Below are 10,868 nucleotides of genomic sequence, written 5' to 3'. Positions count from 1 at the left end.
GGGATTCTCCCGGACTCTGCCCGGTTTCCTCTCACCATTATGCTGGCCGCCGTCATATCAGTGAAATATTCTTGAGTACGGCGTAAAACACAAATCAAATAACTAACTAACTAAATAAATAAATAAATCTTTTTTGTAAAGATAGCATTAAGGGATAATTTAAAATCCAGATGTATAGAATCTCTTCAGGGTTCTTCAGGGTTGTAACCTATTCCCATTTCATGACGTCTATCTTCGGAAACAATGACTCCAATACCCCATCGAAGTTGAAGCCCGGGTAATCTTTTCCCTCAGAGTTCTATAGAAGGCGCGTGTCTTGAAGGAGCCAATCAGCAGAAATACAAATTTTAGACTTGCTAAAGTATGACAAAACTGATCACATTATGAAGTTTATGTTTTACATATATGACGACAAATATTTACCAAAATAAAGTCTGATAGCATGTATAAATACACACATGAAAGTTTCAGTAAAGGTATTTTTCTGGTTAACGTTGATCTTCATACTTTAAATTGAAAACGCAATGTCTCGTCTGTACGAAAAATTGGTCTTTGATCGAGAATGCATTTTGTTTGATCGAGAATGCATTTTTTTTTATTACTAAGCAACTATCTCTTTCAAGGCCATATAACTTTTATAGGTTCTTCAACCAAGTTTTATACTTCTGATTTGGAATTTTACGGAATTGTGTTGGGATTTTGAAATTTGCACTTTCTTATCGTACCTCTGTGGTATCCGATTCTCCGCCTTATTGTACTAGGTCCTTTCTAATGGAGTCTAATCCGTGTACAACTCCAGAATTTGCACTTAGACGTAACGGCTGTATATACTAGCATCGTCCATCTCTTGTATACTTTCTTTTGTCTTATAACTTAATACAGGTCATCATACAAATAACGCTTCCCTTGGTAAACGAAGCGATCATTGCAAATACAGTGCCTTTGTAAAAAAGTTTTAACCGAAAAGTTTTTACTGCGGGAGTAAAGCTACCTTACACAGAAATCTTATAAGCTATGTATTCCCTAATCGGAAGGGAATTACACTTGTTTACTTCACTTCCACGCGGTCGTGCAGCGGTAGTTCTTCGACGAAAAACTGACCTATAATTCCTTGATATAATCTACTAGAAACTCACTCAGTCATTGGCCACAACAACGATATCTCAATGAAACCACCTGTGCATGGTTGTGGGTTCCCTCCGGGTTCTGCCAAGTTTCCTCACACTAAATTGCTGGTTGCCGTCACATAAGTGAAATATTACGGCGAAAAACACTAATGAAATAAATAAAACAAATAAATCAGTGAGACCACGGTTTCATAATGCTGATCGCCATCGTATAAGTGAAATATTCTTGAGTACGGCATAAAACACCAATCAAATCAAATCAAATCAAATCAATTAAACCAGGTATACGGTAATTAACACATAATTTTATCCTCGACTGGAGAATGTTCAATGAAGGTTTTATAGACAGCTGAATGTAGGCCCTGTTTGAACTTTTTGACAGCTTCCCCTCTCCAAAACAATTTTTTCATCTATACAGTATAATATAATTTTACACATTACGATGTACTATTTTGTAGATTATATATATTAAACATGATCAGTGTGGTTTGGGCAATAATGGGGTCACAAATTGTATATATACAAAGAGACATGGCATTAACCCTCCCACTTGTGACATGCATATATATGGATTCTTTTCAACGGGCATTTCACTAGTTCATTGAAGTTTAATATGTTCTTGTTTGTCGAAGTCTCCTTAGAACAACAACACAATGAATACCATTTTCTTTGGTAAACAAAAAGAATATTTTCAAGATAAACTTCTATACGAAGCTAATCACTCAAATTAAATACATAGTCGACATCTGTCAAAATTAAAGTGCAGCCCTATACCATGGACGAAAGTAATTTAAAGGTATGTACATAAATGAATTCACAAAAAGTGATTAAGTACTGTACGTAACATGTAATAAACTTTTGTCTATGCCGGGGAAACTTACATGTATTTGTGTAAACTGTGTATTATTTAATAACGCCGATTTCGACTCCCAGTCAACTGTTATAGCTGGAGATGGAAGATAATATGCCGGCTGCATTCCTGGAGACGCAGCTGTCATTCTTCAACACCTGGCTTTACCTTGTGATTAAACATACGTAGGGCAGACTAACATGGAGTGACATGTGAACTGGACGGTACGGCATATTTTACTTTATTAGTACCTTGCAATTTCATTTGAATTTGAATCTTCTGCATACCTGTGCGTTAAAATGAGTTATTAAACAGTCTATCAACGAAGGATATTCAATCAGTTTTTTTATAGAAAATATTCTTTTAACAGAGTTAAATATTCTTTTACCACTATTCTTTTTGATATATGAAACTTTTTTTTACAGAGGAAACCATTTCTGCATATATATTTTTTTTTACAGAAAATATTTTTGTCGTGCTGAAAATATTTCCAAACGCTTAACGTCTTTAGTGCGCACATGACAGATTAATCGGCTTTCATTGTTTCTCTTCCCATGTATTGAGACAGTGATCGACAGGATGCCGGCATCTTATCTGACATCCGGGCAGTCTGCTACAAAAGTCAGACCTTTTCCAAGATCGAGTATTCGAACAGCCTGACGACACTCCGACCTGCTGTTTCCAGATCCGCATTTCAGGTGAGTCTTATGCTTTCCTGTTTTCTTATGACCTTTCTTGTTATTAAGTTCTCTTGTTCAGTGTGACAGCTTTGAGTTCAGGGAAATGCCAGTTGCTGCTTTTTATTACAAGATTTTCGGTTGTTTTTGAACTTCCATATAAAGTAATTTCATCACGATTCAACGAGATATATTTGGACAAGGGTCAATGATCAGAAGTGGGCCCTCGCTGTTACGGTTAGAAGGTTGGCCTGCGATAAACTGCATCAGGTCCTTAACCAATGCGCATGGCCGTGTGTTCGAATCCAGCACTCGTCATGAGGAAATGTCTGGCGAATGCATTAGTTTACTCTGGAGTCTTAACGGTATACTGTATTTCACAGCGCCTTTCAAAGGAATATAGTTCTCTTATTAAGGAAACAATTAGGCCATTAAATACTGAAAGCGTTAAAACTGAACATTATATAAAAAAAAACATTATTATAAATGCACACACATTTTTCTTGTTCTTCTTTTGTTCCACAGCATGACTGTGTCACGTAGGCTATCTTTTGTGCTCAGTGCATCCCTTCTTCTGGTGCAGTTTTCAGCTGTCATAAACGGTAAGGATTTTGTAATGTTATTAGCTATTCCGCTATACTTATAGGTCATTCTTGGTCCCTTTGGGGTTTTCTTTCTTTGTTGTTGTTAGGTATATACAATACTGTCGTGGTCATCTTCGAAAAAGGACGGAAATGGCAATATCTTTGTTTGAAAAAAATTCGAATTAAACAGTAGAAACAAATACTAAATAAAGAGGCTCAACACATAAACCCGGTGGGAAAGTATTGTTATATCTACATGTATACGCACAACAGGAAATTTTCGTATAGCAAAATTATTGTTTGGTAAAAACGTATAAAGACTTAGCAAGATTTAAACAGTAGTTATTTCTAGGTCTAGCACATTCTGCTGGTTCCCTCAGTACTGACCCAAAAATGACATTTAGAAAATTAAAGCAACCGATCAGTTAAACATTCACTCACACCTTCACTCAAATCACGCCCTTAGGTATCGTAATGTTACATCCGTCATGTCCCACGGTGGCCAGGGTTTCCTGAAAATAACTTTTGTGGTGAGAAGTTAGCGATCAATGTTTAAATCTAAGAACTAAAGCCCACGAAACCGGTCTCTATCGACAGTTCTATGTCAGACTGATGTGGAAGAGTTCATCTAGTAAAATTTGTAGATACTTCCTGATTATTGTAATGTAAAGCTACCGATACACGAAATTTTTAACATTATTTCCAGCTTATTACTAGAAACGTGCTAATCATAAAAAAATACGACAGGAAGCAACATTACAAGAGCGTTTCATCCCATCTACATCTTGTGATTGGCCTGCCTATATATTTATCAATCCTAGTTAACCTGGCCTGCCTATATATTTCTCAATCCAAATTAACGCGGCCTGTCGGTATATTTCTCAGTCCAAATTAACGCGGCCTGTCGCTATACTTCTCAGTCCAAATTAACGTGAGCTGTCTGTATATTTCTCAATCCAAACTAACGTGAGCTGTCTGTATATTTTTCAATCCAAATTAAGGCGGCTTGTCTGTATATTTTTCAGTCCAAATTAATGCGGCCTGTCGCTATACTTCTCAGTCCAAATTAACGTGAGCTGTCTATATATTTCTCAATCCAACTTAACGCGGCCTGTCGGTATATTTCTCAATCCAAATTAATGTGGCCTGTCTGTATATTTCTCAATTCAAACTAACGTGAGCTGTCTGTATATTTTTCAATCCAAATTAAGGCGGCTTGTCTGTATATTTCTCAGTCCAAATTAATGCGGCCTGTCTGTATATTTCTCAGTCCAAATTAATGTGGCCTGTCTGTATATTTCTCAATTCAAACTAACGTGAGCTGTCTGTATATTTTTCAATCCAAATTAATGCGGCCTGTCGGTATACTTCTCAGTCCAAATTAACGTGAGCTGTCTGTATATTTTTCAATCCAAATTAAGGCGGCTTGTCTGTATATTTCTCAGTCCAAATTAATGCGGCCTGTCTGTATATTTTTCAATCCAAATTAACGTGAGCTGTCTGTATATTTGGCAACCCAAATTAACGTGGCCTGTCTGTATATTTCTCAATCCAAATTAATGCGGCCTGTCTGTATATTTTTCAATCCAAATTAACGTGGCCTGTTGGTATATTTCTCAGTCGAAATTAACGCAGCTTGTCTGTATATTTCTCAGTCCAAATTAATGTGGCCTGTCGCTATACTTCTCAATCCAAATTAATGCGGCCTGTCTGTATATTTCGCAATCCAACTTAACGCGGCCTGTCTGTATATTTCTCAATCCAAATTAACGCGGCCTGTCTGTATATTTCTCAGTCCAAATTAATGCGGCCTGTCTGTATATTTCCCAATCTAAATTAACGTGGTCTGTTGATATATTTCTCAATCCAAATTAATGCGGCCTGTCGTTATATTTCTCAATCCAAATTAACGTGGCCTGTCTGTATACTTCGCAATCCAACTTAACGTGAGCTGTCTGTATATTTGGCAACCCAAATTAACGTGGCCGTCTGTATATTTCTCAATCCAAATTTACGTGCCTGTCGGTATATTTCTCAATCCAAATTTACGTGCCTGTCGGTATATTTCTCAATCCAAATTAAGGCGGCCTGTCTGTGTATTTCTCAGTCCAAATTAATGCGGCCTGTCGATATACTTCTCAATCCAAATTAACGTGGCCTGTCTGTATATTTCGCAATCCAACTTAACGCGGCCTGTCTGTATATTTCTCAATCCAAATTAACGCAGCCTGTTGTTATATTTCTCAGTCCAAATTAATGCGGCCTGTCTATATATTTCCCAATCTAAATTAACGTGGCCTGTTGGTATATTTCTCAATCCAAATTAAGGCGGCCTGTCTGTATATTTCTCAATCCAAATTAACGTGAGCTGTCTGTATATTTCGCAATCCAACTTAACGTGGCCTGTCGGTATATTTCTCAATCCAAATGACCGTGTCCTGTGTGTATATTTCTCAATCCAAATTAACGTGACGTGTCTTTATATTTCTTAATCCAAATAAACATGCCTGTCTGTATATTTCTCAATCCAAATTTACGTGCCTGTCGGTATATTTCTCAATCCAAATTAACGCGGCCTGTCTGTATATTTCTCAATCCAAATTAACGTGGCCTTTCTGTATATTTCTTAATCCACATTAACAAAACCTGTCTGTATTTATCTCAGTTCAAATTAACGTGGCCTGTCTGTATATTTCGGAACCCAAATGACCGTGGCCTGTCAGTATATTTCTCAATCCAAATGACCGTGGCCTGTCTGTATATTTCTCAATCCAAATTAACGCGGCCTGTCTGTATATTTCTCAATCCACATTATCGTGGCCTGTCTGTATATTTCTCAATCCAAATTAATGCAGACTGTCTGTATATTTCTCAGTCCAAATTAATGCAGCCTGTCGATATACTTCTCAATCAAAGTTAACGTGAGCTGACTGTATATTTCTCAATCCAACTTAATGTGGCCTGTCTGTATATCTTGCAATCCAAATTAACGTGGCCTGTCTCTATATTTCGGAATCCAAATGACCGTGGCCTGTTGGTATATTTCTCAATCCAAATTAACGCGGCATGTCTGTATATTTCTCAACCCAAATTAACGCGGCTAGTCTGTATATTTCTCAATCCAAATACACGGCCTGTCTGTAAATTTCTCAATCCAAATGACCGTGGGTTGTCTGTATATTTCGGAGTCCACGTGACCGTGACATGTCTAAATATTTCGGAATCTAAAAGACCGTGACCAGTCTTAGATCTGACATCTGTTTCACTCTTCCTAGCTTAGCTTTCAGAAATCCAGATCTGGGCACAGTTTCATAAAGCGACATTTCTTGTCATACATCTGTCGTACGTTATTTTGTACGTCACTATTGCCGTTCCATTGTCCTATAAGTGGCATTAGCGTACATGTACGACATCTTTGTGAAAGTGGGCCCAGTAATCGTCCATTCACTAACCCGGAACTCGGTCTCTTCGAGTGTGAGCGTAGCCAACCGATCTCAGAGCTATGCTAATCTGCACGTTTTGCATTCCAAATGAGTTCGCCTATTTCTTTCGGCCCAACTAATTTTGACGCCACACATTACAATCATGGCCCAGAAAACCCACCTAACCGTCCAGACATTTGACTATATCTTCAGTTGGCTGAAAAGTTATCTAAAATTATGGATAAAACTATTTAACTTAGATTGCAATTCCAGACCAAAGACCGCAATTTGCTTTGTTAAAACGGGATTCTTTAAGTGGAATTGTTAGAGCCATTGTTTAATTAGTCTGTGACATTTCTCAGGTCAGTGTCTGGGCACGGAAATGGAGAATCCGGTGCTCGTCACGTGCTTCAATGTAGACAGACTGGACCTTTGTTTGGCACAAGGCAGCGTTATGGGTACGATCCGGGCGATACTTTCCAGCACCTGTTCAAAGACGATCAATCTGGACCTGACTGTCACGGGGCTGAAAAAGGACGAAGTCTGTGTGGCGACGGCGGTGGACTGTGTTATGGCAGCTGTCACAGGTAACAAGTATATACTTATGTCTCCTAATTCGTATATACTTGTTGCGATTATCGAAGGCATTTATGCTGTTAACCAGTTGTATACGAATGTCGGAGTTCTTGGAGAATGTTGTAGATTCTTGAATATCGTTTGTTTTCATCTAACTGATTGTTATTTAACGCTTTGCTATCTCAGGAATATATCATCTATATGACGATGGCCATATTCAAACGTGCAGGAAGCTGGAGTGCCCGGAATTACATTCCAAGCAAGTGTTTTTAGTCTTGTGAATGAAGTGTACGCATTGGATACAATGTCAAGGACGACGCCTTTATGTCTTTTACGTGCGCCCAGGTGTTAAAAAAACAACAAAAACAACAAGTCAGACAGGTCTACATCGTAGACGTCAGACACCGTACCAAGGATACTTTTAGTAACCTGTTAAGACATCACAATGCCATTTGTGTGGAACCGGACATGATGTCGTCAGGTTTAGATACAGACTTATTGTCTAGTACGTATGAGAGCATACGTATAATTGGAGTTTCCAGTTCGAAATCTGTTGTCGCTAAAGGTGAAATAAGTCCAAATGTATCATGTGACTTAGGCAGCCTTTAGTGACATTAATTTAGCAATCACCCGTCTCACCGTGTTCCGAAGCCACAAATGAAAAATCTTTCCTTCACGAATTTGTTAAGTTCAAAAACGTCCAGCTCTTCAATTTCCTTCACCTTGGTCTACTCTGAAACTTTTTTTAAAACGCCCATGTTTTAATAAATGTGATGAAAAGTAACATTGATAACAAGTCACGTGATAAACTATTTCGAGCTCAAAACTCCATTCTGACTTGGTACCGAGTCAAGATAACGTATTGACCAAAATATTACTCCATTGAATGCGACACAAAATATTGCTGTGTTTATTTAATTATTTACTAAATATTTTACTTGTACGAAGGCGGCCAGTATTAAGGTGAGAGGCCATTATGTATCTCTTTTTAGGTGGAGTGACTGGAGATAACGATGCTGGACTTATCGATCTTATCAAAGTTTTACTTCTATCCAAGAGAGAGGGTAAGGGTAAGGACAGGGGAAAAGGTTACATGAAGCCCTATATGATGAGGCACCACGACATACATGTACCTTTCGGCGGCATGAGGAGCAGGGGCATGAGAAGGAGAGGCCGGGGAAGTGGAAGTGATGAGAACGGCAATGGCGGATCTTCCTCTAAGTCCTCAGGGATTGCATTTGTGGAGAATTTGCACTCTTACCCGAGGGACACATATAAGTACTGACTAAAACACATGACTTTTGTTATTTATAGTATAGAGTCCATTTTGAAACTCGACTTTGGCGACCACGAGGCCTTCATGACCCCTTGGAGGAAATGGAAAACTTGGGGAGTACTAATCTGCTGCCTTCGCGTGTTCCACTTGATTCGGGGAGGTTAAATCCTCTCCCCCAACCCTTCGAGGTCACTAAAGTCACTGTCTAGAGGCCTGTTATCAGCCACAGGAGTTATTAGATAAATGAAATACTGCATACATACTTTATACATTAACTCCCCTGTGGTAGTATGGATATAAGCCCGGTCATGACTTGTTTAAGTACATTTTTAATTTCCATATATCTCATGAGTTATTCACACAGAAAAAAATACAAACCATCAAAATATATTATTTTAATTCAAATGTTTGGCTTGTGTTACATTTATGAAATACCTATCCCCGTGAAGCCTTCGTTATATACCATTTAGCCCACAAAATATCATTACGGTTTAATTTAATTTAATTGATCGGTGTTTTACGCCTAACTCAAAAATATTTCATTCATACGAGGTCGGGCAGCATTTGGGTGGCAGTAAACCGGACAGAGCCATTCGCAGGCTGCTGCCAGAAATTCCCACGTACTACCGGTGAGGGAGCCTGCATGAGCTAGACTTGAACTCACTGCTATTGCTTTGGTGAGAGGCTCTTGGGTTTTTGTGCTGCGCTAACACGCTAGCCACCAGACCACGGAGGCCCCCACATTATTTGAAAGGTATGGGTGAACATACTCTACCTAAAGAAGGTAACAGAGAAACGGATAGGGCTGACGTAATGGGGACGCGTAATTCAACACATTGGCTGTATTGTGGAATACGCTTGTCCTAAGAATTTGGCTTCAATTCGAATTGTGTTTCCAATTTTGATCGTTGTTTTATCAAAATCTTTTTTGGGTCACGTGTATAACTTTACACCATCCTGTGTTGGTAGTTCTTGTGAAGCAACGCTTCCGTGTTGCATAATGCGGGCATTAGCTGTAGATGATCGTGTCTTTGTTGTTTTTATAACAAACACTGTGACGTCACAAGGTCAAATGTCACTCTATCGTGGTGAAGTAGATTTTTAATACTAAATACTACTGTTTTGGTGTGTTCTCTGCGTTTTAAACTGTCGAAATCGATCCGTGGGACGTTTCACTGTCTGCAGTGAAACAGGATCTGCCTGTGGATCTCTTTAATGGATATAAATCCCTAATTAGACTAAGGAGAACGTATTGCTTCTTGCGATAACCAAGCCGCATTCGCCAAGCTATAAGGGACCAGTGTTGTTTTGTTGGCTGTAAGTCATTAGCAGTATCCATAGGGAGAAGAAGAATTTGACTAACTCATTCTATGACCGTCATAGAAAACACTTAAAAGGCTGTATTTTAAAAAAATTTCAACACAAATGTGCTATTATCGACACTTAAAATCATTGCTCACGGGTGAAGCTGATCTGAGCTAAATAATAAGTCCAAACTGGGGATGAATACAACATGGAAGCCGTGAAAATGCGAGCAGTTTCTTAAATAGTGCTTTGGGAATTGGTGTCTCTGCGGTGTTTAGGAAATGGATCTTTTGATGTTCGACTTTCATTGTTTACGAGTGCTATACAAATGTCCGACTTAACGTTTAGATGTAAGGCCTTTCACTGTTCAGTGAAAAAATGGAAGCAAATTGCAATATTTGCAAATGCTTTACACAAACAGCGTTTGAAGATGCTTCCAACCGCGCAGTCTGAGTGCCTCCAGTTTGAGATGGTGCACTTTGAACACTACAGAACTTGGTTCAACTTCTATTTAATGAGACCACTTCGAGTTGATTAGGTCTTGATAAGCACCTATTGAACCAGTTTGCCTACATACTAGTTAGATCATACTCAAAGACCGGGTGGAAGAAATTGCTGAACATCCTTGAAATATGGCTATTATGTTTCGATTGGAAACTATCTGTTTTATCAGTAGGTTCACATTCTAACCAGATTATACCGAAAGATAAAAAGGGATAAGGAAATCGTCTCGATTTTAAGAAGGTGTAGTTAATTGAGAAGTGGGGAAACTGGTATTATATACATATATTATATGGTTATATCAGTGTTGCGGAGCCTCCGTGGATGAGGTGGTTAGAGTCCCACTGCGGCGCCACGACTCAGGGGCCTCTCACCTATGCGGCCAGTGTGAGTTCAATTCCAGCCCATGTCGACTTCATCTCCAGCCATACATTAGAAGGCCTGCAGCCACATGCCGATGGTTGTGAGTTTCCCCCTGGCTCTGCAAGGTTTCCTCTCACCGTAATGCAAGCCGTCGTCGTACAAGTGAAATATTCTTGAGTATGGCGTA

The sequence above is a fragment of the Liolophura sinensis genome, chromosome 4 (assembly GCF_032854445.1).
Source record: "Liolophura sinensis isolate JHLJ2023 chromosome 4, CUHK_Ljap_v2, whole genome shotgun sequence".
NCBI classification, from domain to species: domain Eukaryota; kingdom Metazoa; phylum Mollusca; class Polyplacophora; order Chitonida; family Chitonidae; genus Liolophura; species Liolophura sinensis.
This window is presented reverse-complemented; position numbering follows the sequence as displayed.